General features: G+C 43.1%; 1 pseudogene; it reads right to left on the bottom strand.

Moving 5' to 3' along the window:
• Positions 1-4,545: 4,545 nt before the first annotated feature.
• Positions 4,546-7,406, bottom strand: LOC136459238 (probable auxin efflux carrier component 9; annotated as a pseudogene).
• Positions 7,407-10,159: the final 2,753 nt, after the last annotated feature.

The raw sequence follows: 10,159 nt of genomic DNA on the forward strand, positions 1-10,159 counted from the left end.
ATACATTATTAACATATGTTTACTGTAGCATCATATTATTAAATCATGAACTAATTAGGTTTAATAGATTTGTCTCGTGAATTAGTGTCAATCTATACAGTTAATTTTATAATTAGTATATATTTAATATTTTAAATTAGTGTCCTACATCGATCCGATGTGATCGGAACTAAACTTTAAACTTTAGGAGTGAGAACTTATTATTCCACCGTGCCGTGCCGCCGTAATCCAAGCTCCGCTTCCCCGCCGCCCAACGTGACGGCTGGTGGTGTGAATACCGTATCACCGCACCAAGTGCTGGGAAAATTGACTCCAAACGTTGCGATGCACGCAACTAACCGTGGAATGTTATGCTCCTGTTGCAGAAATGCTAATGGTGTGATTTGTGGGTTGTTATCAACTGTTTTTTGGCCGTGCGATGTCCCGTCACGCCGCACCATCTGCGTGCACGTGTGCGCGGAAATAAAAGGCCCGGTTCCAAGGCCTTTTTCCATCTACCGCCAGCCAGCCGTAGCAAAACACACTAGGCACGCCACGGCACGCCGCCGGCCGTTTGTGATCTGGTCTCGTGGGTGCGCGCGGCTTGCTTGGCAACACACGTACGTACGGCACGGGTCGGATGCTTGCTTGGACTGGATTAATTGCATCCAAACTTCTCATCAATTTTGACGTGTCTGGACATGGGTCACGCGCCGGGTGCACGCCGAGACGGCGGCCATCCTCAGGTTCTGGGTCCGGTCCCCTCCGCGTCAATCTCCCCTCTCTCACCTCCTGGTGTGGATTTTGTTTTTTTTAATATCTGAAGAATTTATGAACAATTTGACATATATTTCTCTGATATATGAAATCCATAAAAATAATTTCTAAATTTTTTTAAAAATTTTTAGCATATATTTGTGTTATTCCCGAATTACAGCACCCCGTCTAATAAATTACGCTGAAGAAAATCATTGTAAATATAGTAATAAGGTAGTGTAAATATAGCTATAAGACAGTGTAAGTGTATGAAAAAATTTGGTTGATGGGAGGGGCAAAAACAACCCGTTGTTGGCTAGACATCTCCTTCTATTGACATACATCATGGTACTAAAGACAAAGGGACATCCAACCGCACATTTTGACATTTCTAGCCCTCCAAACTCACTACCTAGAATTTTGATCCGTTTGGCCTCCTGCCTTCCTCCTTTATTCAGCCCCACCTTTCTCTGTTGCCTCCATCTATTGAAACTCGACTGCACCGTCCCTGTCCTTATGCTAATGTCCCTCCAATCGTCTCTGTGACGATGGTTCTTACCGCCACGCTAGCCTGTGTCTTCCGAGGTTGTCATCGAGATATGTCAATCATGGCCCTAACCTTTTGCCTTCATATGCTACGTACCTTGCTCAGCGATGTGTCCATTATCTTGTTACCCCACCCACCAACTAGTGCTTCCATGGTCACACCGGCCTTCCCTCATCAACTGGAGGATAGAGAACATTTGCCGGTGTCCAACCTTCAAATCTAACCGCCAATTCTCGAATATCTAACCCTAAAGCTCACAAGAAAATAAGCTCCAATTATCGAATGTCTAACCCTAAAACTCACAAGAAAAGCTTTAGTGGTCAGAGGCGGAGAAGATAGGTGGAACTCGCCATAGACAAAGGATGTTGGTATAGTAGTGAAAATGAGAAGCTAGAGAAGGAAAATTGCTCAAGATTTTAACTTCCCTAGAAACAATGGTTTGAGTTTTTATCTGTTTGCCATCTGCTACTATATATTTTCTTCAATATGAGTTCTTTTGTGTTATATTATTACTTTTTAGATCAAAGGTATTCACCCAACTTTATTAGAAAGCGTAAAGAACACCCCGATCCGATGCTGGGACACCAGCTTACAATATGGTTCTTAGCGAGTTGCCAACTACCTCAAATGGCAAGAGTTTAACTCTAACTAACATCTCAACAAAAGCTTAGACCACCTCAACAGCAGTTTAACTACGGAGTAAAAGACAGACATCAAAATACGTGAAACTCCCAAGGGATTTTAATCAAGGCTGACTACATCGACGTCGTGGCATTAGCTGATAACAGATTGATCATGCCCTCCGCCATTGGTTTTAGCTTCGGTTTAAGCAGTGGGCGCCAGGACTTGGAAAGCATCAGGGTTTTGTAGATGAGCGCCACTGGACATGATAAGACCTTCATATATCTAGGGGTCTAATTGTAATTATACTGAGGTCCTTGCGACTATATATATATATATATATATATATATATATATATATATATATATATATATATATATATATATATATATATATATATATATATATATATATATATATGAAAGTCATCCCTCCTTAATAGAGTGATGTGTTCTCCCTATTTTTTTCTACATCGTATCAGCCGCCTAGGTTCTTTTCCTGCCTCTCCTCCCTACACCGCTGCTCCATGGCCGCGCATCCATTACACTCCACGGTCGCGCATCCATTACTCATTTTCAGCCCAGTCTATGCATCCGTGAACCTCTCACTATGACTGCAGAGGGGTGTTATGTATCTATATATCTACTAGGGGCCTAATTGTAATTATGCTGAGGTTCTTGCGACTATATATATGAAAGTCACTCCTTCCTAATGGAGTAAGGTGTTCTCCCTATTCCTTTCTACGTACATCGATATACAAATTTGGCCCTTCATTGAATCATCATGGAAATTAGTTCAAGAGCAAATTATAGTCATTTTATTAGCAAGGTATAAACCAAGTGCAAATCTTTTCGACTTATATTACAGCAGAGAGCCTAGTAATTCTTATCTACCAACCATAAGTTTAGATGCATCTAAAATCAAGTGTCAGAAAAGTTTGTTTATGGAGCACTGTCAAATTCGTAAATGCAAGCAAAAAAAAATTCACCGTTGCTAAAAACAAAACGAAAATGATCTGCTTAGTTTCATATATCAAAGACAAGCTTATTAGTTATTGTCCCAAAAAAAGACAAGCTTATTAGTTATAACATGTAGACAAAATATAAAATGACATCCAGATCTAGTACAATTTGCAAGGCAATTGAATCAGAACCTATTTGTAATAGATATCAAGCCTTCTGCTGGACTAATGGAGCTGATGGAGCAAGTGAACCAGAACCTATTTGCGCATAAATGATTGTGAGATTGTGTTCAGAAATGATCACGAGCAAAAATGATTGTTTTAGCATACTATCTAGCATCAACAAATTAGTTCTACCATCGTCTTCTATGAATAGCGTTGTACAAAGCTGAAAGTACCTTTTGCATACACACGACTGGGTCAACAACGTTTTTGAGATGGAGGTGGAAGGAGATGTGGGCATTGGGAGCGCGTCAAGAATCATGCACATCGAGCAACCCTAACCTGCGGTAGGTTGAGGGAGATGTGGGCATTGAGAACACGTCGGGAATCCCTACCAAGTGGCAAGGAGATGCAGGGCGGAGGTGGAGGTGCTGATGCCTGCAGCTAGGGCGACGGAGCACTGGCAACGACAGCGAAGACATGGCGGTGGCGGTGGAGAAGGAACGCGCACGAGCATCGCCACTCGTGAGCGCACGGTCCTTCCACCATCCCACGCCTTGTGTGGAGATTTTTCTCTCCCCCATGGGTGCCACTCGTGAGCGCACGGTCCTTCCACCGTCCCACGCCTGGAGATTTTTCTCTCCCCGTGGGTCGGAGTGGATCGGACCGTGATACACGGCGATACACGGACTGCCAAATGCACATTTCGGACGAACGGGGGAGCTATCCTCGTTCCATGGGAGGCTGGGTTTGAAGGCTATTCCACGTCAATACACGGGTTTTCAAACGAGCCCTAAAGATTCTTTCTCTATAATTTAAGACATTCCAACAGACTAGCTATATATCCAAGAGAAAAGAATAGAGTTTGGAGCAACGCAAACATGACACTAGCTGTCAGCCTCACATATACCAAGATAGCAAGGCACATCGGCTAACCAAAATTTGTTGACGAAGCTCAAGGGATAGCATGTCAAATAGGATATCAATTGTATTTGCTAGTTTGTTGGAGGCCAGTTTTCTAGATCTTTAGCTAAAAGAAAAAGCAATAGCAAGTTAGATATCAATTATCTTGGAGATGCTCTTATAGTATGTGTTTGCCAACGATTTATTCCTTCAATTTCAAGAGGAGCAGAATTGAGTATCGCCCTACAACTTAATTTTCTTATCTGGGAAAATATTCAGTAGAAGCCTTCTACTCGGTGCAATCATAAAACCCCTTAGAAATACATACATAGGAGTTTAAGAAAAATGAAACTTTGCACATCCACGGTGCATCTATGGATACACATTTTCTCAAAATTTGAGATTCAAAACCAATCTCTAGAAAAAATCATATAAAAATAACAAATTCCAGGTGCATATATTAGAAGTTTTTTTTTTGGAACATAAGCTCTGCAACACGTACGGAGGATTTGTTTCTGTTGCATGCCTGCTCTATATACATTGAGATGTTTTGGAACATGTATAAGGTACCATTCCTAAAAAGAACACGTGTAATTCAGCTAGTCATAGTAGTAAGCTACCGTCTACTGCTAGCTAGCAGACGGTGATCAAATCTTATTGAGTTTTGGTAGCATCATCAGGAGCATTTCCTTTGCACCGTCTCGCGTCCATGTGAGCTGTGTAGCCACCAATATAATTCATGTGCCCGCTTCAGATTTTGCACATGCGATGGGGACCTTTTCTTAACCAAATCAATCCATCACAAATTCAAAGGCCCAACAGTATGTAGTACACAATTGTGACGGGCAGCGAGATAAATATCCCCAGAATAACCCTGCGAGAGACGAGACCAGCAACAGCAAGGTTAATAATTCGATGGAATTCAGCAAATAAGACCAGTAAATAGAATGTGCATTATTATTAATCCCACAGAGTTTTGTTAACAGGACAGTAAGAAGTGAGCGGTGAAAGGTACAAACCCAGTGCTCATGATGTCGGCGTGGACCTTGTACTCCTCCGCATACACGAATGAGGTCACGGCCAGTGGGAGAGCCGCCTGCAATATATTTACACGCATGTGCAAAATGTGAGTTTTCAGATATGCATGCTGCAACAGCTACTCCTAGCAGTGAAATAAAAAAAAAGTTTTTTAAGTTAAAAGGCTTCCGTGTGCACGCTGTTTGTTGTTGTTATCCTGGAACTGGTGTAACTTTTGTTTCGCTCTGATTTTCGAATTATATTTATCCTATTCCTAGCAGTATTGATTTCCTGGTAGCTGTTCTTCTTCCGTACCCAAATAAACAAGGTAATAAGAATTGGTTATTAACTAGTTTCAGGTCAACCTTATTACATTATTCGTTCAGATGATCACCGAATGTGGACACGATGTTGTACGAGCAAGTACTTCTAGCTAGAGGCCTAGAGGTACAATTGGAGCTGGCTTTTGCTTGCCTACCATGGCTCCGTTGCTCTGTCACAAGCCCGGCGTAGTATCGTCGTCGTTACTAGCACTGGTTGGCGTCTGTAACGGCACCACATTTATTTGAGTATGCCTTTTCTGTCATGCAACGGAAAATCTCGGCTGGGCAGACGTCATCAACTTATATCAAGTAAGCACGTTTCCGTTTTAAAGATTTTTCCTGTTATGATGCGATACTATCGAAATTTGTTTTTGCTCTTCGCTAGCACTAGAAGTGCGCTGTGCTTTAAATTTTGAATTTTTTGTTTGTTTGAACAAAAATAAATACGGCAAGGGAAAAAAGAAGGTGTACAGTTCCTGTACGTATTGGCTGTTGGTGGCTCACCTGTACGACAGCAATGTGCAGAAGGGTGCCGTGCATTCCTATGGCCAGCGAGGCGAGCAGCATGATGACCGGGCCAATCAGGAACTTGAGGAGCATGGAGAGCGAGGCGATGGTGTACCCGCATGGCACGAACCGCGACTGCCGTGCTATGAACGTCCCTGAAAATGATCCGTACATATAGGTTGGTGTAAGTCTAAGCAAATCGAAATTAATGTGTACTCCCTCCGTTCCAAGAAAAATTAATGTGTACTCCCTCCGTTCTGAAATAAGCTAGTGACGTTTTTTTACTTTTAGACTTCTTGTTTGACCGTTCGTCTTATTTAATTTAAGATAAACGGTCAAATAAGAAGTCTAAAAGTCTAAAACGTCATTTATTTTGGTACGGAAAGAGTGAGTTTAAAAAAATCCAAAAATTAATTGTTGTTTAATTAAATCGTGACCAGATTTAGTTTTTAGTGAGATTGGGACCTGAAGCGAACATGCTCAGCCCAACTGCGGTTGTGTAGATGATGAACAGAGAGTCGCCAACAATTTTTGGCATCGAGAATCCAATCCTGCAGAGGAAACAGATTAGGGCAATCATTAGTGAGCACGATTGAGAAATTTAGATATACAGTAAAAATATGAAATGGCAATAAGATACTAAAAATATGATATGGTACTAGCTAGATTGAAGGGACCGGAGACGCACTTGAATGCCATGAGAGACCAGATGAGGCCAAGGAAGCTGGCATAGGTATTCGGAATCTGGAGAAGCTTCTTCGTGGCCATCCACACGACGTGCATCACCGACGGCACCTGCGGCTGGACCGGCGTTGGCGGCGGGAGATCCACGGCCACCTTGTTAGCATCTCCATCGTCCTCTGCGCCCAGCTCCTTCGCGGCCGCCGCGCCGTCGACTGGTGCCGGTGGTCGTCGACGCAACCGCCGCCGCCGCCGCCACCTCCGTGATCTCAATGTTGACGACCACCTGGTGATGGCTACTACGGTCGGCGGCATGACGATGAATACTGCTTCCGCCGCTTTCGTCGACCATACTACGGTCGTGATTCTCGTCCGCCGTTTTCGCCGGCACGGCGGGGCTGATCTTGGCGGTGCCGTCCCGCGCCGCCATGAACTCGTAGAGGAAGATGACGACGTTGTACCAGATGCAGAACTGCATGACGACGATCTGCTTCATGAGCCCGCCCGACACGGACCCGTACATGCCGTCCAGGAGCGGCACGCCCATGATGATGGTGTTGGGCAGCGACGCCACCGAGAAGTTGGTCACCACCCACTTGATCGGCGACGACGAGGAAGACGCTTCCTGCTTCCCGCCGTCGCGGCGGCGACGGGCGGCGCGGAAGTGGGACCAGAAGGCCCAGGCCGTGAGCGCGAGCAGCATGACGGCCTTCTGCAGAGTGTCGGCGGCGATGAGCCGCTCGTTCATGTGGTAGGGGTCGTTGGTGGAGACCATGTGGAAGATGAGCACGGGGACGGCGTAGAGCGCCACGAAGTGGTTGATCCCCGCGCACTGCTCGTCGGAGAAGGCCTTGAGCCACCGCACCGACGCGTAGCCCAGCACCGCCGCCGTGTACAGCGGCGCCATCGCCTCCACGACGTGGTACACCGCGGATCCCGGGATCATGGTTGTCGCCCTTCAAATCCAGCTGCAAACAATCTAGAGATCGACAACCAAGGAACCTCACTAAACCCTCGTCGATATATATAGCTAGACTAGACAGAACGAAGCAGTAGTGCTTGCTCTTGCTCTCTCGATCTTGTGACTGATCGATCGATGCAAAGTGTGTTGTGGTATGTAGTGCGGGATGCTAGGTTTTGGCTTGGACGTGTATATATAGTGGACGATTGGCAAGTGTGTCCGGGCTGAGTTGACGCGGAATTCGATCGGTGGTGCTTGACGGACGACTCTGCAACTGCAATCTGCATATGGTGGTGCCAGGTTCGCAGGTTCGCCGATGGTTTTGGATCGCGGAAACGGACGTCAGAAAACCAGCAAGTAAAAAGCCAGCTAGCATTCAGCAGGAGTATTAGTGGTTTGTCGTCTTTGCTGTTTCTAGAGCTTTTTTTCATTTTCTGCTTTTGTTCCTAGGTTTTTCGAGATGTTGCCCTTGAGGGCACCTAGTTGGGTCGCCGGCCGTGGTGGTGGTGAGCTTGTGCTCCCGTTGTGCTTTGTAAACTGTTTTTATCTTTTCTTTCGTCTAATAAAAATCCGACAAATCTCTTGCCGTCTTTAAAAAAAAAAAGCCAGCTAGCTGCAATTACAAATGCATCCATGCGCGCGCACTGGGCCGGACTAGCTAGCTAGTTAATGGAAATTAGCTGGGTGCTGACGCCACTAGCAACTCAACAAGCCTGTGTTCGCTTGGTTGACTATGGACTATAAGTTAGAATAATATTTTTCTCTTACACCAAACCAACCAACAATAATAATCAACGATCGTTTCAGGTGAACAAAAGTGAGTTGTGTGTGCTCCTGCTGGGTACAGGCGTACAGCGCTGTCCTACTTCAGTAGGAGTAAGTGCTATCACTTCGTACATTTTAACTGGTGATCCAATTTTGGACGAAATTTTAACTGCTAAATTGAATGTCTAGGTCGATTTGATTCGCAGGGTCCGAGGCTGACCAAAGATCCAACCAGGCACATGCAGCAGCATGATGCGTGTTGAATCACATGCATGAGAAAGCGAATATCGCAGAAACAGTAGGCGAACACCTATATCAACGGTTTCAATTCGCTAGTTTCCATCTCTGTGGTGTGGCAAGGTGTGTTTTTATTCGTTTCTTCGCAGACAGTCAGAAATTAGACGTCAATAGCTGCTAGCGGTCAACCCCACCACGCCATGTGTGTTGTTGCATTAATTGGTACTACCTCATGCTCTTTCCTTCGCAAAATAAATGGTGCTCTCTTTCCGGAAAGTCAAACGCTTTTAACTTTGATCAAATATATACAAGAAAATATTAATATTTATGGTAGTGTCTAGTTATCTATCGACAGATTTTATGTGACCAAATCTGTCAGATTTAATATAAATGTGACCAAGTAGACAGTTGTAGCACAAATCCTAAAGCACAATCAAACATATAGAAATCTGACAGATTTAGTAAAAAAATATGTCAACAGATAAATAGTAAAAGTCAATATTTATAGTACATAATTAATATTATTAGATAGAATTGTTGAATCTATTTTCATAATAAATTCATTTGAAGATAAAAATGTTGCTAATATTTTTTTTATAAATCTAGTCAAAGTTGAGAAAGTTTGACCGACATGAATATCATATCGACACTTATTTTGAGACGGAGGGAGTACACCTGTGGAGTCTTATACTGTGTCACCGCACCAAGTGTTGGAAAATTGACTCGAAATGATGCGATGCACGCAACTTGCCGTGGAATGTTATCCTTTTGTTAGGCCATTCTCAGAGTTTCATGTGGATTTTATTTGCATTAAATAGGTTGCCACATAGCTATTTTGATGATATGACAATGTATTTAAGAAGAGAGAGAAGAGAGTTTCATTTATATGAAATTCACTTGACACGATTATCAACTCTCTATGAGTCATGAAATTAAATGCCTATAAAACTATAAAATAAAACTTTGCATTCGAAGTTTCATTTCGGTCTATATGTCTTGGAAACAATGCCACGAAATAGTTCAAAGCTAATATTAGCTAAGTTTGGTCTAATCAATGGAATATTCAGCTAATAATCGGACTAGTTAAAATATTAACATGATATGTTTGGATTTAAGGAGCTAATTATTACTTTTTGGTTTTTAAGTAGAGCAGAAGAATGGATGGAAATTTGGAAAGTGGGGCAACACACAGATGCTCTAGCTGGCAGCTGCTACTCTGCTAGCGGTCAAGCTTGCACGAAGGCATGCGTGTTAGGTTGCAATAATGGGTACTCCCTCCATCCCAAATTGTAAGTCATTCCAAGAATCTTGGAGAGTCAAAGTATCTCAAGTTTGACCAAGTTTATATAATAAGATAATAACATTTATGATACCAACTAAGTACCAATAGATTCTTTGTTAATTATATTTTTATAGTATACATATTTGATGTCATAAATCTTTGTAATTTTTTTTATAATTTTGGTCAAACTTGAGAAGCTTTGACTCTCCAAGATTCTTGGAATGACTTACAATTTGAGATAGAGGGAGTACTTGTGGAGTCTAAAATTCTACATTTATGTTGGCATACATCATGGTACTAAAAATAAAAGGGTTAACCAACCGCATAATTTTAGCATTTCTAGGCCCCTTAGGCTCAGTACCTAGAATTTTGATCTATTGATCACCGATCCAACAACTCTAGTTTGTTCTTTCTTCGGCCTCCCGCCTTCCTCCTTTGTTCAGCCCTGCCCCTCCT

This window comes from Miscanthus floridulus, chromosome 6 (assembly GCF_019320115.1).
Source record: "Miscanthus floridulus cultivar M001 chromosome 6, ASM1932011v1, whole genome shotgun sequence".
NCBI classification, from domain to species: domain Eukaryota; kingdom Viridiplantae; phylum Streptophyta; class Magnoliopsida; order Poales; family Poaceae; genus Miscanthus; species Miscanthus floridulus.